The 20271-nt window shown below is 40.5% G+C and overlaps 1 protein-coding gene across 3 annotated transcripts in view; it reads right to left on the bottom strand.

The window, feature by feature from the left end:
- USP49 (ubiquitin specific peptidase 49) overlaps window positions 1-14059 on the bottom strand; it is an 80689-nt gene extending 66630 nt beyond the window's left edge. The window contains exons 1-2 of one of the 3 annotated variants that reach the window (XM_057303870.1): window positions 14018-14059; window positions 10578-10659 (exon numbers count right to left, since the gene is read on the bottom strand). The gene's annotated coding sequence lies outside the window, so the exon portion shown is untranslated. Of the gene's footprint in view, window positions 1-10577; window positions 10660-12625; window positions 13079-13822; window positions 13911-14017 lie in introns of those variants that run through there. The other 2 variants (XM_057303871.1, XM_057303872.1) reach the window with 2 other exon arrangements.
- Between the last annotated feature and the right edge of the window lie 6212 nt (window positions 14060-20271).

Genomic DNA, 20271 nt, shown 5'->3' on the forward strand with positions numbered 1-20271 from the left:
TGTTTCCAAATTGAGTAGAACCCCAGTGTGCCCTGCACAGCAGATAAAACAAGGCTCACAGTGAGGCACATAATCATAAAATTTCAGAACATCAGAGACAAAGATCAGCTCCTAAACCACCTCCAACCAAGGAGGGGAAAGAAAAAAAAAAAAGTCAGAACATCATCAGACTTTTCATTAGCAACAACAGAAGCTAAAAATCAATAGAGCAATTCCTGTTAAACTCAGCAAATTATTCTATATTCTATTCCCAGGTAAACTATAAATCAAGTATGACAGAAAAGGGAATCATTTTCATACATGCAGATTCCCAAATGTACATCCTATGCAGCTTTTTCTTAGGAACCTTCTGGAAGAATTGCTTAAGTATAAACACCGAAGAGGGAAGACGTGGGGTCCAGGAAACAGGGATCCTAACATAGGGAGATGAAGGAAGGTAGATCCAAGAATAAGAGCTGTGCAGGTCTAGAGAACGAGCTATACAGACTTTTAAAAATAGCAGCATAAGCCTACTGCCTAAAAGTGTGGCATTAAATACCAAAAGAAATAGCTGGAAGGATAGAAAATGGAGGCCCCTGTAGAGGCCAAATGTTGGGGAGAGGAAAAGCAGGTAGGGTACTTTTTATGCTACATGCATCGTAGCACTGATAAATGTTAAATTTTAAAAGATTCTTGAAAAGGTTAAAAAAGAATGTTTTAAAATCACATCTAAAAATATGATTTTCCAGGCAAGATTTCTGAGGAAAAAGAAAATAATAAAAAATGTAATTTTCAAGACAGAGCAAAATCAAGTTATTTGAAAAAACACAGCACACCTTCGCATAGAGTGTGGCTTTGCTTGAAAACAATTAAGAGCACAAAATAATATTTTGCTGATAGATACTTACTCAAAAGTCATAACCTCAAAGCCGGGGGGAAAAAAGGAAAAAATTAAACATATACGGTATTATTGGGTAAAGTTCACAGTTTATGAGTTCACAGCTACATCAATCACTTCACAAATTAAAATTCCTTTTTCACACAGTCAAGCAGATGCTAAACCAAAGTCAAAAGAATAACTTAACTGCATCACATTTTGGTAAGAAATGAAAATGCTTAAGAGACTATTGTTTTCTCAGGAAAGCGCAAATACTGTGGATTTGTTGAAACAAGTCAACATTTTGTATCAGAGGCATTTATCCTTTCCTGAAGACGGAAACAAATAGAAGTGGGATTCACCAGCAAATCTGAACAGCTGCCCAGCTTTCTCTAAGAGCCTAAGAAATGGCATCTCAGAAAATATGTTCTTCTCTATCTCCAAGTACTGTAAAAATTACATCTATAGCCCTCTCATAGCAAATGCATATAAAATAGTATTTGTTCATCATATTTAATATTATCTACTTATGGTCAATGAGCATTAAGGTCATGCTTAGGATCAAGCATTGGGCTCTTCAATAAACAGACAAGTGGAGAGGTGTTGCCCACTACTCGGTTTTCTGACGTCTAGGGAAGCTGTAAACATAGGAAATAACTGGAGCTAATATTTTTTGATAGTCTACCAATTTGTGGCCAGGGGAGATCTTTTTAAACTAATGAAATGAAGCACTCTCCCAACCAAATCTACTCTGGTAAAAACGCTTGCTCTCCTTTCAGCATAAAGGAAGACAATGAGAATAGATTAATTAGCAAGGTGGTTTAACTGTAGCATACTCCACAGCTTTCGAGTTGAATCCATAAAAATATGTTCGTTTAGGGGCGCCTGGCTGGCTCACTTGGAAAAGTGTGTGATTCTTGATCTCGGGGTCGTGAGTTCAAGCTCCACATGGGGTGTAAAGATTACTTAAATAAGTAAAACTTAAGAATAAATAAATAAAATTTTTAAAAAATATGTTTGTTTCTATGGACTATGAGAAACAAACTGAGGGCTACAGAGGGGAGGGGGGTGGGGGAATGGGATAGACCGGTGATGGGTAGTAAGGAGGGCACATATTGCATGGTGCACTGGGTGTTATACACAACTAATGAATCATCGAGCCTTACATCGGAAACCGGAGATGTACTGTATGGTGACTAACATAATATAATAAAAAATCATTATTAATAAAAAAAAATATGTTTGTTTCAGTCTCTTAGAATCAGGAAGAAAACAATACTTTAAGCTTCTGCATAAAGTAGGATGTTCTTCCTTTTTTGAAGTGTAAGCAAATACATTAATATCTTGCAAAATATAATGCATAACCAAAAGCTCCTCCAACTTTTAAAACAATAATAAAATACTATGTCCAGACCTATTCTCTAAGGAAATTAGCAAGACAGTACAAAAAAAGTCTACACTGCAGGAAAAAAAAAATTTATAACAATGTATGGTGATGTTACTAGACTTATTGTGGTGATCATTTCACAATATATACAAATAGCAAATCATGTTATACACCTGAAACTAACATAATGTTATATATCAATTATACTTCAGTAGAAAAATTTTTTAATACTATATTCTTTCATGCTTATTCACAGAAGGGAAACAGTTAACTAAAATATGAAGAAATGTTCAAACTCACTAGTAATTAGAAAATTCATTATTAAATGGCAAACATTCGAACTGTGGACAATAGCAAGTGTTGGGAGGTGGAGAATACAGTGCCTGTGAGGTGTGTACACTCAGCAGCCTGACCGTGTTTATGCTACAATGCCACTCCTGAGTCTGTATCCCAAAGAAATTCTCAAACATGTCCATGATGAACACAAACAAGACTGTTATTGGTAGCACTGTTTATGGTAGCCTAGGCACCCATCACTATGGGAATGGATGCACACCATGGAATAGCATGCTGCAGGTAGGAGCAATTAGCTAAATGTACATCCAAAACCATTCATAGATCTTAAAACAGTGCCAAGTGAAAAAAGTAAAACCAGAGTAAAAGCTATTGTTTTTTAAAGATTTTTTTATTTCATTGTTTCAAACATATTATCATTGTTTTTTAAAGATTTTATAAATCTGATTTTTTAAATAATCTCTACACCCAACGTGCGGCTCAAACTCAGGACCCCAAGATCAAGAGACACATGCTCCACGAACTGAGCCAGCCAGACACTCCAGCCCAGAGCTATAGCATTTTTACAGGGAGAACTCTATAGCCAAATTCTGCAACAGTGTAGTGTCATGAACAATTTTGGAATTAAAGATAAGTACACCAAAAAAAATCACTAAGCATTTTAGGAAGATGCATATAGAATCAAGGACATACATCAAATACATTAGATAAGGTGCTTGTGGGGTAGGAGAGGAAAACAGGCATGGAATTGGAGGCTGAACAGAAGGCCTTTATACACCAATGCTAAACTGTGTCCAAATCACAGGGTATAAAGTTAAAATTCAAAATATTTTTTATTCATGCACACATCAATTTATTCAATAAAAGTTACCCAACACTTCTTAAGTGCCAAGTACTGTGCTTAAATATAAACTTTTATTGTTATTTCTGCTGAAGGTTTTTATTTTAAAACCTCAAAAAGATGTATGTTTTAAGATACATTTTAACTAGAAGTGGAAAGGAAAAAAAATTTTACAACAGAATACATATACTATAAAGTGAAGTAAAGTAAATGTAAAGTAAAGTAAAGTAAAACATCTTTTTTTGTGGCTTTCAGTGGTGAAACAATTTCTTTTTGGAGGAGAAATTTTTTCTACTTTATTTGTTCTATGTAATTTTCCCAAAGATATTTCAACTGCTCAGGAACGCTTCTCGCCAGATTTCTGTTTTCTAAAAGAATTCACAAGCAGACTGCTGGCTGCCAATGTAGGTGTGGTAGCTAATGTGCTCATTACACTGCACTGCTAACAGAAACTGACGAACACATTCAGCGCAAAGTGACATATCTATTCCACATCCCACAGGCACAGAAAATGATGTTTCCCCCCCAAATTACCTGTTCCCCTCTTTTTTTTTTACAAACCCCAAAAGGAAACTAGTATACATGATAATATTGGTAAACAAAACCAATAGCAACTTGTAAGACATCATATGTCTAAAGCTCTAAAATTATAACCCTTCAGTATTTCAGATTTTAATACTAAGAGTTAGTAGGTAGGAAGGTCAAAAGAGAAAAACAAATGGTTGGTCCAATCATCAGTACTGCTGGAAAAACACACAAGCTACGTGGTCCCTCAGACAGGTCAGCAGAATCATCAGCACACATAATAAAAGACAATATGTTAATTTATTCAGGCTTACAAAAGAGAATGTATTTTCATTCAATAATAGCTAATAATGAACACTTACTATATGGCAGTTACTGTTCTAACCATTTTACACGCATTATTTAATTTAGTACTCACAAGAACCCAATGGACTAGGTACTCTTATCATCTCTATTTTATAAATCATTTTTCACATCAAATGCAGACTTTATCATGAGCCTTTAAAACCTCCACCAAATGGTCTCAAATTCCATTATATCCCCCTTTCTGCCATTCCAGTGCTCGCTTCTGACTCAAATACTTGACTAATGTATATCATATGAGTAAAGCAGTTCTCTTCTCTGGCCAGCTTCCTTCTTCTCCCTTTCTATTACAGAAGATCCCCTTGTAGATAAACAAAGGGGGGGGTAATCAGAAGGGCAAATGAAGCATGAGAGACTACAGACTATGAGAAACAAACTGAGGGCCTCAGAGGGGAGGGGGGTGGGGGAATGGGATAGACTGGTGATGGGTAGTAAGGAGGGCACGTATTGCATGGTGCACTGGGTGTTACACGCAACTAATGAATCATCGAACTTTACATCGGAAACCGGGGATGTACTGTATGGTGACTAACAAAATATAATAAAAATACATTAAAAAAATTAAAAAAAAAAAAAAAAAAAGAAGAAGATCCCCTTGTAAAGATGTTGTCAGTGAACCCCTTCCTCACAGGCTTATTGAAAGCAAACACCATAGTAGTACACAGAGGAAAAAGTGAATACCTCCCCTGAAAAAACGGAACAGTCCTTACATTTTATGAGAAAAGAAATATTCTACATATATTGTTCAGTAACATAACTTTCTAAAAATATATAATTTAAAAAATAAAAATATAATTTAACAGGGGCATGTGCCTGGCTCAGAAGAGCATGTGACTCTTGATCTCCGGGTCATGAGTTCGAGCCCCACGCTGAGCACAGATTACTTAAACAAATAAATAAGAGCTTCTAGGTGTATTTAAAAATAAATAAATAAAATAAAATTTAACAGTGGAGGTCTTTCTACATCAGCAAATAGAGATCCACTGCATTCCTAACAGCTTAATGGTAGTTCCACTGTGTGGAAATGTCACGTGTCATTTTTCCCCATAACAAACAATGCTATTGTACTGACACTTTTCATGCAAGTGTATGAATATATCCATAGGACAGATTTCTAGGAGTGGAATTGCTAGACTTCTAGGGTCATAGGGTAAACACATTTTAAATTCTAATAGACACTGCCAAATTTACCTCCAAGGAAATTTATATTCCCACCAACAGTGTGTGAGAGTTTCAACTACCCCACATCCTTAGCCTCTACCACCTACCATCATCTTTCAATCTGATAGGTAAGAAGTGGCAATTGTATATTTTATTTTATATTTACTTAAATGATAAGGATTATTGAATTGATACCTTAAATAGATTTTTAATTAGTATTAGGTATAGGCTAAGCTGAACTGCCTATGGAGGAAAAAAAGTTCAAGAAGCACATTTATAGGATAACTGGGGAGACTGGTAATATTTAAGCAATCCGAGATTTTAGCATGGAGTAGACAATGATCCCAATCACGAATGAGTTTGATCTCTTCATTAAAGCATTGTTATCAGTTCTTCAAGCTATGCCATATATTTTAGAAATGTTTCTTTTAAAAGAGTATATTTAATTCCATAGTCATGTATTCACTTTGTCATCTTTACTTACTCATAACACCCCTCTGTGTGATGTCCACTTCAATATTTTGTTTTATATGAAATGTTGCTTATTAATCTGACTTTTGACCTCTTTTAGATGTTAAAGCACAAGAATATAATTAATGTCTGGCCATGAATACCCAGTATCATTAAAACAACTGATACAGGTAGCTGTACTAGAACACAGAAAGAGGAGAATAAGAGCAGCAGATGCTAGCAATGCCACCCAGAGGGATGCTGTAGGCATTTTAGGTTATGAAAACAAAACACTAACACAACTACCTAGTCTGTAAATGTTTACATAAACGTGATGTCTTCTGTTCATAAATGCTGATTCACTGTCAATGGCTAGATGCTTATGATTATAATGCTATTAGCAATGATGGCTGAATAGAGCTATTCACACATTTTCTTACCTAATTTTCTTTGTGGCTACCTCCAGGTAACAATTTTTGTCAGGGAGACTCTAATGAGCTCTAACAGGGACTCCGACCTTATTATCCTGATAAATTAGTATCCATAACTGTAAAAATAAGTACCACAAATTATCTAGCATTCTAGAAAGGTTTTGACTCAAAACTGATATATCAGTAAACCCCTCTCTAAGCTTCCTTTAATTCTCAATTAAAATTTATATTCTTCATAGAAAAAACTGATCCTTAAGACTTTATTTCAAAGTCAAAAGCTCTTGCTACTTTAATCTGTCCATATGGCCAATGCACGTGAGCACATGACAGATACTACACATCATCCTTCCAGTATCAGAGACTGGCAGAAAGAGATAGAGCGGGGGCAGGAAAGAGCAGAACACCAATGTGACAAAGTGCTAAAGCCAGGCTATAAATTATCTTTTGGTCACTCATGGCTACATTTTGAAAAAGCTGACACAAAGGTAGGACCTCTCCTTCCTTTGGAGGAATACAAGTATCTTTTGAAAGCATCTTCCTAACTCACTAACAACAGAGCTCCGCTCCCACCCCTCACATAGCTTGCCCAATGAGAAGCATTGCTGGGTTCTAAAGGCAATGACAAGAAGCTCTGTGTTCTGACAATGGGAGGCAGCAATGAAGACCAGCTTCCTGGGCTCTAAACTCTGCCAGACTGCCCTGCTAATCCTTCCCAAATCCCACAGTGTTGGGGTGGGGGTGGGGGACAGAATAGAAAACAATCCAAAATTGAATCAGGGACAGTAGCTCTGCATTACAGGAGGTCATAACATTCCTATTTGAATGGGGGTGGGGTAGGCATTGGGGCAGTCGCAGGGCAAATACAAAAGCCTGTATGTTTATAAAAACACAATACAAAAATAAATTTTATCCCTGATCCTTCTGATGTGGTAACCAACATCTGTCCCCAGTCATTTGCCAGCCCAGGCTGCACGGAAGGCACAGAGTAGCAGGCATTTTCACACAGTGAGGCTGGAAGAGATGCTACTAGAGTGTAAATTACTAATTAGCTCAATAGAAGACAAAGAGAGAAAATACCTGTCACAAAATGCTGTTTACAACCTGACATAAAATAAACACAGCCCTGAAAATTTCATAAAAGCATCTTACTTTTCAGACTTCTATTAACATGTAAATGGCAAAGGAATAGTATTATAGTCTTTAAAACTGCCCATGTCTCAGAAACAATAATGCATGACTGGAAAGAATGCTTTCCAAATAATTTATAATTTTCTCGTCCTTATGAAAGCTAAGTGTTTTTAATTATTACAATCAGCTTTAGTAAGGAGCTATATTTCATAGCTTGGATGATCACTTAAAGAGGTGGGGTGGGGAGAAGCCCACAAGTGCTGTATTTTACATACATCAGAATACAATTAATAGTCCTTTTACTGAAACTGAACAGGCCTCATTCTGCAGGTCATGCTTTTATGAAATGACTCGCTACCATTTTAATAAAGGCTGAAGATGAGCTGGAAGATAGTAGTGGGATGGGGTCAGCTAAGTCTCCTTATATGATGACAACTGAAAAGACTCCCAAAATTTAGGTTTATTTTGGGGGAAGGTAATAGCATGTTAGGATATTTATACTCATTCCCCTACCATAAGGCAAACCTATTTGTATTAATTGCAACCTGGTTCTTAAGGAAGTACGTCTTGCACTTAGATCTCTTCCAGCTTCTTGATGCTACATGAAGATCTTCAATATATGTATTTCACCTAAATACGTCTCAGTCACAGTGATGAACAGGCCTGTGGCTCCTATTTTCACATAATAATCACCCATATGGGGTGCCCGAGTGGCTCAGTCCATTAAGTGTCTGACTTCAGCTCAGGTTATGATTTTGGGGTGCTGGGATTGAGCCCCATGTCGGGCTCCTCACTCAGTGGGGAATCTGCTTGTCCCTCTCCCTTTGCCCCTCCCCCTGCTCATGCTTGCTCTCTCTCTCAAATAAAAAATAAAATCTTAAAAAAAAATAACCATCCATACATCATTAACTCCTATCATATTCTGAGGACTCCCTTGTGTGTGAACACACCACGCCAGGTGCTAAGAAGGTCCCCAACAAAGGTGTATACCAGGACATGGTTTTTGCTGATGAGGGAGGGGCCTACAAACTTGTCATTCTCAGGTAAAAGAATGTTTTTCAGAATTTAGGGAAGAAAATAAACCATATAACCCCCAAATCCACTCTCAATCCATCCTTGAGATTCCTTTGCATCACAAGATTAACTAAAATCAAACACACCAACATTCAAAACATTCTTCCCTTTCTTATTTTTTTAAAAGATTTTATTTATTGGAGAGAGAGAAAGAGAAGGAGCGGGGGAGGGGCAAAGATGGAGGGAGAAGCTAAGCAGGGATCCTGATGCGGGGCTCAATCCCGGGACCCCAGGATCATGACCTGAGCTAAAGGCAGATGCTTAACCCACTGAGCCACCCAGGCACCCGCCCCCTTTTCTTTTTAAAATTAGGCCTGTCTACCCACTTTTTTCAAATTTTCTTGAAATATACTCAAGTGAAAGAAAATGGTAAAGCAAATTGGGGCAAAACAAAAACAACTGGTGAATTTGAATGAGGGTACAGAGAAGTTCCTGTATCATCTTTGCAACTTTTCCACAAGCTTGAAACATCATAAAAATATCAAAAGTCACACGCACAAAAGAGCATTAACAACAGACGCTCTCTCACAGGGTTGTTGAGAGTTTCAAACAATTCACATACTTAGCTCATGCTGGGTACTTGGTAAACACTAATTATTAGTTATTTTAAAAAATGAGTGGATCAACTGTCAAATGAACCACTCTGGTGAGGGAATGTTGACAATGGGGGAGGCTGGCTGGGAAATTTCTGCACCTTCCTCTCAATTTGGCTGTGAATCTAAAGCTGCTCTAAAAAAATGAAGTCTTAATTAAAAAAAAGGGTGGATCGATCTATTTAACCAAATTAAAGTATACATAAATATACTTAGTATATTGTTTACACAGACATACATAAAGAGAAGACAGTAAAAAACCAGGGAGAATCTGAACAGACTTTGCTTATGGACATCTGCACTGAAATTGGAGTTCCGTTTTTCCTCAATGGGCAACAATCTCTCAACTATAGACCTGTACGGTTTATTTTTTTATTTATTTATTTTTTAATTTAAAGATTTTATTTATTTATTTATTCAACAGAGATAGAGACAGCCAGCGAGAGAGGGAACACAGGCAGGGGGAGTGGGAGAGGAAGAAGCAGGCTCCTAGCAGAGGAGCCTGATGTGGGACTCGATCCCAGAACGCCAGGATCACACCCTGAGCTGAAGGCAGACGCTTAACCGCTGTGCCACCCAGGCGCCCCATCAACTATAGACCTGTACGGTTTATAACAAGTCCTTTTTTACGTGAAAAAGATAGATAGGTAACCATTTATCCGCAATGCACTCAGGCATCTTATGGGTTTGGGGTTGTTTTGTTTTATGAACACAATTTTGTAATGAAAAAAATAAGGGCATGTAAGAACCTTGATGTAATCTCTGCATTAGACGTAACCCTTAATGGTGCTTGTCCCAGGCTCCCCATCTAGAAAGCAACTGAGGAAAGGTTAATAAGAGAACCACAGGGATAATCTAAGGAATGGCAAACAGGACAGATTAAAGGATAAAATAAACCAGCACTGTTTAATCTGGAGAAGAGCATGATGAAGAATCAGTTCACAACAGTCAAGCAGAGGTAATACCGGAGCACGGACTGCCTGCAAAATGCCAAGGTTCGAATCCTATCCCTACCACTTGGCAGAATTCTACAACTGAAAAAAAAAAAAAAAGGTAATGTCTGAGTATAACCTTGAGGGCAAGCCATTAAATCTCAAGGAGCCTTTATTTCATCACATGTAAAATGGGAACAGTAATAGCGCCAATCTCATAGGGTTGCTGCTAGGAATAAATGAGTTACAATCTGCAAAGGACTTTTAACAGTGGCTGGCATAAAAGCATATACGTGGGTAGCTATTATTATTAAGTTTATGAAGAATTAAAGTCTCCTTAATATGACAGTAAGCAAATATTTTCACTCAAAAATGGAAAATGGGGCAACAGAGAACACATACAAATACAGCACTAGGTATATGCTGGTTAGACAGAAGGCAGACTGTCCTCACAGAGAAAATAATTAAATACCAGAACAGATTATCTACAAAGGTTGCCACATCTCTGAAGATTTATGAAAATAGGATAAATTTTTATCTACCTGGGATGATTTAAGTGGGATATTGACTGAAGTTGCAGGATAAACTACAGGTCCTTTCAAGGTCTCTTCCCATCCAAAGAATCTATGATTAACCAGAAAAACATTTCAGTATGTACAACCTACTCATTCAAATCTGAATATACGACTTAAAAGTTTTTTGCTTAGCAAACAAGATTATAACCAAAATAAAGTTCAACTGAGTTCACTTGAAAAAATGAAAACAAAGCTTACACTTACCACTGCAGTCCTTATTGATGAATAGTATTATCTGAACCAAAAGATTACCCATTTTCAGTTTTAGAAATATCAACTGAGAAATAGCCATTCCCAATAAGAATGAGTGTATTTAGCACACTACTGCAGCATACAGAAACAAGAGACAGGATCCAAACAGACTCCTTCCCTTGGTTGACCTTATAGTTTATACATTCTTCATCAACATCAAATAGGTCTAAAATTATTTATATGAGGATATTACGTATAAAACAACTATATTATAAAAATGGCAAAACCATAAACAGAGTACAACCTACGAGTCATACCAAACCTATCTAGACAGCAAGGGGATATGCACAAACATCCGACCGAAACAGGTGCCCCATACCAAAGTTACTCTTCAGCTTGAAAGTCAACATTTCAGACTAAACCTCTTGAAATTTAGCAGCAAAAATAGTAATTTCTAAAAATCTTCTATTAAATTACAAAATCAATATTGAACACCTGCTTAAGAGAATCCAGATTCCATGAACACAGAAGCTGAATCCAGACAGACTTTAGATTCTAAGTTATTGACATATATGAACAACCAGTGTTTCTGATATCCACTAATCAAAATATAATTTTGCTATTACAAGTGCTATCATCTTTGCTATTTACACAAAAACCCATAAAATGGTGGCAATTCAAAATTTATACAATTTTGAAAAAGTTATCTTTATATATTTGAATGTACACTAATAAAATAACCTCAAATAAGATTCTTAATATCAGTTTGCATTTTTTCCTTAAGGAAATTATAGCTATCCTTTGGCACTATCAAATAAAAAGTAATAATCGTTCATATTCTTAGCTAAATGCAAAAGCTTCAGAATAAAAATCATCAAAACAAAATACTCAGAATAATCTAAATTTTGTCCCAAATTTCTCATCTTCCTTTTAATTTCCAGAAGTATCTTAAAAATCAAAAGCTTCTAGGAAATTAATATGAATATGGCCTTCTTTATTCACAACTACAAAACAGGAGAGGCAGTGGAGCTGTCCAAGGCATTGCATTATTGTATGGAGGCTTTTTCATGATAAAAAGTTACTCATGAATTCACTGTAGTAGGCGAGTCACCTACTACAGTGGGAAATGTCCCACATAAAGCTAAAGGCAGCTTAGGAACTCAAAGCCCTCACAGTCCTGATTTAAATCTCTTCCCTAGCAAACTTCCCTGGTTGGTTATTTGCCTTCTTCTGAATGATTTCTCAATATTCTGCAGCCACCAAAAAACAATTAGGCAGAAATCAAAATGCAAATCAAAACAAAAAGATGTTTACCTTTCTCTACCTCAACAACTGTGGGCTCTCCATTGAAAATGAAAACTCTGTGGATCAAGCACTCTGCCCAACGCTGTCAGGTACACCCGCTACAATACAACACTATCACACTACACAGGCAGAGCCACACTGTAAATAAATAAAACCTGTATTCCCATTATCACAACACTAGCAAAACGCAGAGGTTTTCAACACCAAGTTGACGCTTCATCATTCACAGAACAAAATCAAATCAAAATGGGTCTCATCTTTTCAAAGTGGACTTGAAATTCGAATTAAAAGCAATGAAAGGTGGAAGCAAATTCAAGGTGCCTTGAAGAGAAAAAGAGGTTTCTGGTATTTCCTACTTTTTGTGGACAAAAGGACCCACAGTTTCAACACACTTACAGTTCTCTTCTCAACAAAGAATTCCTTTCCTGCACACACACGCACACACACACACACACACACACACCCTCCACTCTTACTTTTCAGTGTTTACTCCTATCTCTGGGTCTCTTTTCACTCACCATGGTTCCTCCTCTTCTGCACCAAAGGCTCCCTACACTTGATCCTTCACTATAGCGTCTGTGCCCTGACTCATGCAGACCTTCTGGAGCATCTCCCCACAACCTGCACATTTGATTCCCACTCCTGTACAATCTAGCCCAGTTCTTCATCCAGCAGGACTTCTCCAGCTTCCCTTAACCCTGTTCTCTTCCCTTACACCCCATCTCATCCTTTAAAACCCAGGGCCCATCTCTTCCTTTTCTCACCATCCCCTTTCCGCCCTGTCCCTTTCAGCTCTGTTTCTCCACCTCACTGTTTTTACCTTGGATCTGGCTGAACCTCGTCAATTAACACAATTCCCCAGTTACCCTGTCCCAGACCGCCATCACTTCTTTACACCCTTACTCTTTTCTCCTTTCAGCTTGTCTGGCCCCAGAATTGTCCTATAAACGCCCCACCTCTCATCCGTTTCCTTTCACCCTTCCACTACGCTTATTCCTAACTCCACCTGGTACTCGTCCAGTATCTATTTCACCCTCCCTCACTTTTAAGAACATACACCCATCGCCCACCCACTAACCCATACCTTTCTCAGAACCTCGCGATTCCCTCGCGGGTCCTAGCCCTTCAGCTCATCTCGCTCTGCACTAGTTCACACCCTTGTCACGTCTGGCTCTTAATCACCCTCTCTCCTCTACTCCCAACTATCACCCCAGCTCTGCCCCTCCTCGCCTTCCACTTCCAACTCTTCCCCCAGCACCCTCACCCTGCTACCATCCCCTTCAAAGCTCTCTTCTTCAAACCCCTGCTCTTACACCTAACCCCAGCCTTGGTCTTCCTAACCTCATTCCCTGCCGGCTTCCTTAACACCTACCCTGGGTTCTGCCTCCTTCCTACCTCCTTGGCTGGCTTTTTCTCACTCCTACTCTCCCTGCCTTCTAACCCTTTCTCTCCTTAATCTTCCTCATCTTATTCTTAGACCCGTTCCCCCCAAGAGCCTCTAAGCCTTCCTTCGCTTCTCCCCACAAGGCTTTTTTTTACCCCCAACCCAGTCGTCGCCCACCCCGCCAAAATAAAGCTCCGGCGCGCCCCGACTGCCGGCTCTCGCCTCCGCCGGCCCCCGCCCCGGGCGCCCCCAGCCCGCCGGCGCTGCGGTCCCGCCCCCTGCCGCCGCTCCTCCCGCCCGCGAGGCGCGCGCCGCCTTTGTCGCCCCTCACCCGGTGTGTGAGGATTTGGCTTCTTTAAAGGGGAGGGCCAGTGTGCCGGAGACTCCTGTCCCCGCCTCCGAGTCTTAGAATGGGCTCCCTGGCCGTCGCGTCCTCCCCGGTCCCCGTCCCCCCACCCCCTGGAGCTACCCCCTTGGCTGCCTCCCTACCTCCTCCGCCCCCTCCCCGACCCCCCCCTCTATTTACCGCCATCATCAGCACGCGCGAGCTGTCACCAGGGCGCGAGACAACCGAACTCGGCCCCGCCCCCTGCCCGCCCATTGGCCCGCCCGCCGGAGCCCCGCCCCCCGGGCCCCGCATTGCGCCAACGGCGCAGCGCTCGGCCCCGACCCCGGCACAGACTGCCTCTCCGAGGGTTCGCGCCGCGGGCGCAAAGTTTAGGGTTAGCCACAAACGTGCGGCCGATTTGAGCCTGGCGTAAGGGGCGGCGGCGTAGAGGGGCGTTGTGAATCGCGGGTCGAAGTTTGGTTGAAGCACAGGAGGGTAAATAAGGAGGTTTCCAGACAAAGAGACTCTTAAAGGTACAGAGTCTTAAGGCTGTCCCTCCTCCTTAAAGGGCCAGACTCTCCCAGCCCATCTCCGCCCCCTTCTCCCCTGCACTTAGGCCCGCGGAACAGTGAAGGAATTCTATCTACACTGGTTACCCGCACACTTTTTGGAGCTCCTTTAACATCTCTCCCCACTGCCAAGGGGGAAAGCCTTTCTCACTATTCGGTCTATGTTTTTGTTTTGTTCTGTTAAAAAACTTAAGTGATTATTAACTGTGTCGTTCCAAAAGAAGCAGCCTCCGAACCCTGGGGTTTCCTGAGGCAGCGTTTGCAAAAGTTACTATTGGCTACCAGACGGGTGAGCACGTGTCTGACTTTCGCCACGGATGACCCAGGCGGGACCCAGCTGTTTTATGGAAATCCCAAGGAAGAGGTTCACAGCCAAAAACTTAAAGAAGTCCAGCAGAGCGTATAGATGGAAACCACAGGGAAACAACAGCGGCTATTTCTACTAGTATCTTCTGCCCCAGAAAAGGCTTCCTCCAGAGGCTGCATTGTTCTGACATAACTTGCGGGAGGTGACGTTACCCCCCCACCAAGTTACAAATAACAGAACAACACTGTTACATCACCCAACACATGGCTACAGCAGGTAAACGCTTACATGTAAACAGAAAGACAAAGAAAAGAAACATATGGGTTAACAGCTACACTGGCTCAAGGCTTGTCAATATGAAATAGAGAAGCACAAAAGCTAAAGAACAACAAAATTAGAAGGGAGAAACAGCGAGTGCACTTATAAGCATGAAACTACAATGCCTGCAGCCAAGCGTACTTAAGTGTGAGAACATGTCTAAAGGTAATTAACCTGGACATTTTTAAGAGGTTTGATGATGGAAGGAAATGACCCAGCGATCTGATTCATTTGGTGAGGATTTGCCATGTGATTCAAGAGGTCAAAGTAGGGTCTAAAATTTAGCATTCCCTTTGTTGTCTTATCACCTTTAATTCTTTTTAAAAATCTCATCTTACATTTTAACTCCTTTATTAACAATTTTCTCCTCTTACTCCCCAAATCCCCCCCAAAATTATTGGAGATTCAAGATTGTATCTTTTTCAATGTTAATTCCTTAGCAAAGTGCCTGACACATCATAGGTGCTGTTATTGAGTGACGGGTTTCAGAGCCACTTAAGACTTCTGAAGGAAGGAGTGTTCTCAGGATAGCAATCTAGAGGGAAAAGAGTCTCAGTGCCTTGAGCATGTATTCAATCAGTGGTTCTCAAAGTGTGGCCTGGGAAGCCCTGACACTCTTTCACAAGGTCCCTGAGATCAAAACGATTTTCATCATAATAAGACATTTGCTTTTGTCACAGTGATGACATTTGCACTGATGATACAAAAAGTAACAACGGGTAAAATTACTGCTGCCTTAGCACATATCAAGGCACTAGCACTCATCTGTGCTACCCGTCAAAGTACTCTTCACTGCCACCCACTCATGGGAAAAATAACACCTTAGAAGTCTTTGATGAAATACTAAAAATTATTTGTTTTTTTAAGTACCCATCTTTTCAGTACCATTCTACGTGATTAAAATGGATATCTGCATAAAGCGCCTCTATTCCTAAGTACCATCTTTTTCTTGAGGAAAAGCACTTGTGCAATTTCTCTGCATTTTGAGCTGAATTAGTAACTTTCTTCCTGGAACACCATTTTTACAGAGAAGAGCTAACAGATAAACTATATTTTGTCAGCTTCGGGTGTCTGACAGATATTTTCTCAAAGATAAAGTGAGCCTGACAACACTTGTTAGCAATGATCAAACTCAAGCTCTCAAACAAACTTCAAATTTTTGCAAACCTGTATCCACTGCTGTGAACTTAATAGCCTCCCAAGGCTTTTCTGATGAGAATGGTGGTGATGTTAACAAATATGATTTTTTTTGATCTTGTATAACGAAATGTGTCAACACCTAAAAGATGTGCAATGTTTTCCAAACGACCAATGCATCAGGTATCAGTACAAGATTCCTTCAAAGTACAAAATAAGCCAATGAATGTTATTACATAAATGTTCACTGATAGAATTTGAGATTCCACACTGCAACTAACAGCAGAGTTGTGATGTAGTATCAAACAATATCCACAATTATGTGAAAAGATTAATACACTCCTTCCCTTTTCCAACTACACATCTGGGAGGCTGGATTCACATTCTTTAACCAAAATGACAAATTTTAATAGACTAAATTAAGAAGCAGATATGAGAATCCACTGTCTTCAATTATGCCGGACGTTCAAGAGATTTGCAAAGATATAAAACAATGTCACTCGTATAAGTTTTTTGCTTGAAAAAAACTTTTCATTAAAATATTCATGTTAGCATGTGATGGGTTTATTTTACCTTTAAATGAGTACTTTTTTTTCCTCCTAAGTTGTAATAAGACAAATATCAACAGATATAACCTTCATAAACAAAAAGCTCTGTGGAACTTTTAAAAGCGTCAAGGAGTCCTGAGACTAAGGAGTTTGAGAATTGTGTATTAGATGGAAGCAGAATAAGAAGGCTGTTTAAGATAATTCAAATATGAGAAGGCTGTGAAGCATAGTTAACAAAAAGGGTTGAACGTAGTTTCAGAGTTACGAGCTTCAGTGGTTCATCAACAAGGAATGGAAAATAGAATCAAACACTGAGCGTCCTTTAAAGACACAACTGGTATGAGTGTGATCACAATACACATGGCACCACACACAGCTCAGAGACAGGCACAACTAAGGCCTGGGAGATGAGGGGAAATAGGGATGGGTATTTTCCACAAAGAAGATATACTGAATTCTACCCCAATTTGTTTTATTTTGTTTTAAAGCAGAGCGTCTTTCCCTTCAGGTTGTAGAACAAGTAAAATCTTGTCACTGTAGATAAATATTAAAAAAACAGAGTTCCATGCTCCAGAGATGTGCCACATAACTGTGCTCACTGATCTGGTTAAAAAAATATACGTGTACAATTGTTTGCCCTCTTGGGACCCACCCTCACTGCTCATTCTCTATTACAATTGCATTCTTTCCACTGGGGGAGAATTTTAACCTGCCACCAAGCAGTATGACCCCATAACTTCTTTATAGATTTTAAGTAATCTCTACCCCCAGCATGGGGCTCGAACTCATAACCCTGAAATCAAGAGTCTCATGCTCTTCCAACTGAGCCAGCCAGGCGCCCCCATAACATCCCAGCTTAAACATCCTAACCAACCACCAGTATCTTCAGCACCATTAAAAAGAAGCAAGAGCAGAGAGGGCATCTCCTTGCCTATAAAGCTTTTGACATTTATTCTCCCTTGAGCCCCTCAACAAGCCTACGAAACATGGAAAGTAGGCATCATTGATTCCCATTTTACAGATGAGACCCACAAAGGCCAACACAACTTAAGGTAGCTGGCAAGTTCAGGACAGTACTACGGCCAGCACCCAGCCACCCATCTCCTAAAGCAGTGTTCTCTCTCCTATAGTAGTGGCCTTGGAATACCTGTCACCTCCACATCCCTAGCTTTGCCCTTCCTACATGACAGATTTCCAATACTGAATTCTGCCTTTGGGACAATCTAGGATATATAAATACGTTCCCTAAATTGGTTTTTTTTTTTTTTTTTTTTTAAGATCTTATTTATTTATTTATTTCTCAGAGAGAGAGAGGGAGAGAGAGAATGAGCACAAGCAGGGGGAGCAGCAGGCAGAGGGAGAGACAGGCTCCCTGCTGAACAAGGAGCCCAATGTGGGACTCTATCCTAGGACCCTGGAATCATGACCCGAGCCAAAGGCAGACACTTCACCGACTGCCACCCAGGCATCCCTAAATTCTTTTTTAAAGCCTCCAAACAAATTTCGGCGGAATTCGTATTAACCTTAAAAACAGGTCTATGCCATCTGTTGGGGCAGGAATGTGATGGCAAATAAAACTGAGAATGCAAGAGAATTAGGAATCTTTGCCCTCATAGTTTCAAGAATTTTTTTTAACTTGCTAATTTCATCACAGAGGAGCAGAATTACTTCTCGGCCTCATCAATGACATCATTCTAAACAACAAAAACATACTTATTATGCCAAGTTCCAATACGACGGAATAATTATCAGATCCCACGGAGTGTGTAATAATGGAAGAGTAATTCCTGGGCCCCCTGAAAAAGCTAGAAAGATTCTTCATATATATTTACTCTTCCCCATTTATAAAAAGTTGCGTGCATGTGTGTGTAGAGACAGAAGAAGGGGGAACCAACAGGAAAGGTAAGAGCAGGAAAACAGTCCCGCTTCCCAGAAACTGACCAAAAGGCCTGAAGAACTAGAAAATGAAGGAGGAAAATCCCTGGATAAGGCCTCCGAGAAGGGTTCTGAGTGGCAGGGGAAGGTCTTGCATGTGCGAAGCCAGTAGGCTGAATTTCACATCTGCTTTACCTTTGCCTTCCTGCTGTTTCCCTTTAGGATCTGTTCTTTTAGAGATCCTTTTTTAGATCACAGATCTTTGAGATACTCTAATGAACTCCTATAGATCCTATTCCCCCAAAACTACACACACACACACACAAAACACACGCATACACACAAAGATTTCAAGGCGCCTTTGTCCTCTCGGGGCTCCCCTCGGGGGTTAGGCTGCCGTAAGTTAGAACCGCTACTTTAGAGTCATCATGGGCTCACACCCCAGCACCCACTAGGGAGAAACTCCCTCATGAAGGACAACACAGTCTCCAGGATCCGGGAGGGAAAGGACAAGTATGTTCTGTCTTATTTTGCATTTGTCTCAGTTATTGAGAAAAGCAATGAAATACACACGGAAGGAATTTCCCTAGATGAGGCCAAGTCAAGGCTGCATGATCTCTGCGAGGGATGATGTAAAAGACCTGAGTCCTGAATCATGGTCAAACGAGGGGACCTAAAGGGTCCCTTGTAACCCAAGAGACTGATTTTGGAATGCTCTGCACAGTGGCAGAAACTCACCTTGGGGGACAGTCCATCACCAAGAAGAGACTGCTCAAAGTTCAAGGACACCAACCCCCAGGAGAGGACCAAACTTGTAATACAACTGATCTCAGCCCTGCCATGTGGCACTTGTGACTGGGGCCTGCAGCCCAAGGGGCCCAGACAGTGGCAGATACAGAGAGGGAGGCTGTGGTGAGGGAAAGACAATACTGGGAACTACAGGTATGCACCTGGAGACAGGCCACCCATGAGTCCTTCCTGGCCCCAGATCTACCGTATTCACATCTTCAAAATGTTCAGCCTATCGCCCTCTCTATGTTCTCAGAGTCTCAACTCTTGACACTGGAGGGCATGTGTAGGTGGGAACTTCTAACTGCTCTCCTTCATCATCCAGGATTTGGAAAGAATACTTTTACATCCTGAAGCCTCATGAATGAATACTGGGCACACTGGGTTGGGGCTGACCCGGTGGTGGAGAGGAGTGGTCAGTCTCTAGGTATTCCCAAGAGACACCAAGAGAGGGCGGGGGAAATGTGACTGACCACTTGGTACTCAAGATCTGGGGCAAGCAAACAGAAGGCACACTGGAACAGGAGTACAGAGAATTAAAACAGCACAGCAGACAGGAGGAAAGCACAACCAGAGCAGGCCCCACAGGAATGGATACAAGTGCTGGGCTAGACACAGGTGGAATACAGCATTCCCCAAACCCCAGCATGTGCCTTCTGCCATCCCAGATTTTGCCATCTGTAGGTATCATGGGTGCAAGAACTTAATAGTTCTTGTGAACGGACTCTTTCTTAAAAACTTACCCTCATCCTAAGGAATAAAGTGCTAGTTCTGCTTTTTTCTAATATACATTAGAATAAGATAGAAGTACTAATATAGGGGCGCCTGGGTGGCACAGCGGTTAAGCGTCTGCCTTCGGCTCAGGGCGTGATCCCGGCATTATGGGATCGAGCCCCACATCAGGCTCCT

The sequence above is a fragment of the Ursus arctos genome, unplaced genomic scaffold (genome assembly GCF_023065955.2).
Source record: "Ursus arctos isolate Adak ecotype North America unplaced genomic scaffold, UrsArc2.0 scaffold_29, whole genome shotgun sequence".
In the NCBI taxonomy this organism is placed as follows: domain Eukaryota; kingdom Metazoa; phylum Chordata; class Mammalia; order Carnivora; family Ursidae; genus Ursus; species Ursus arctos.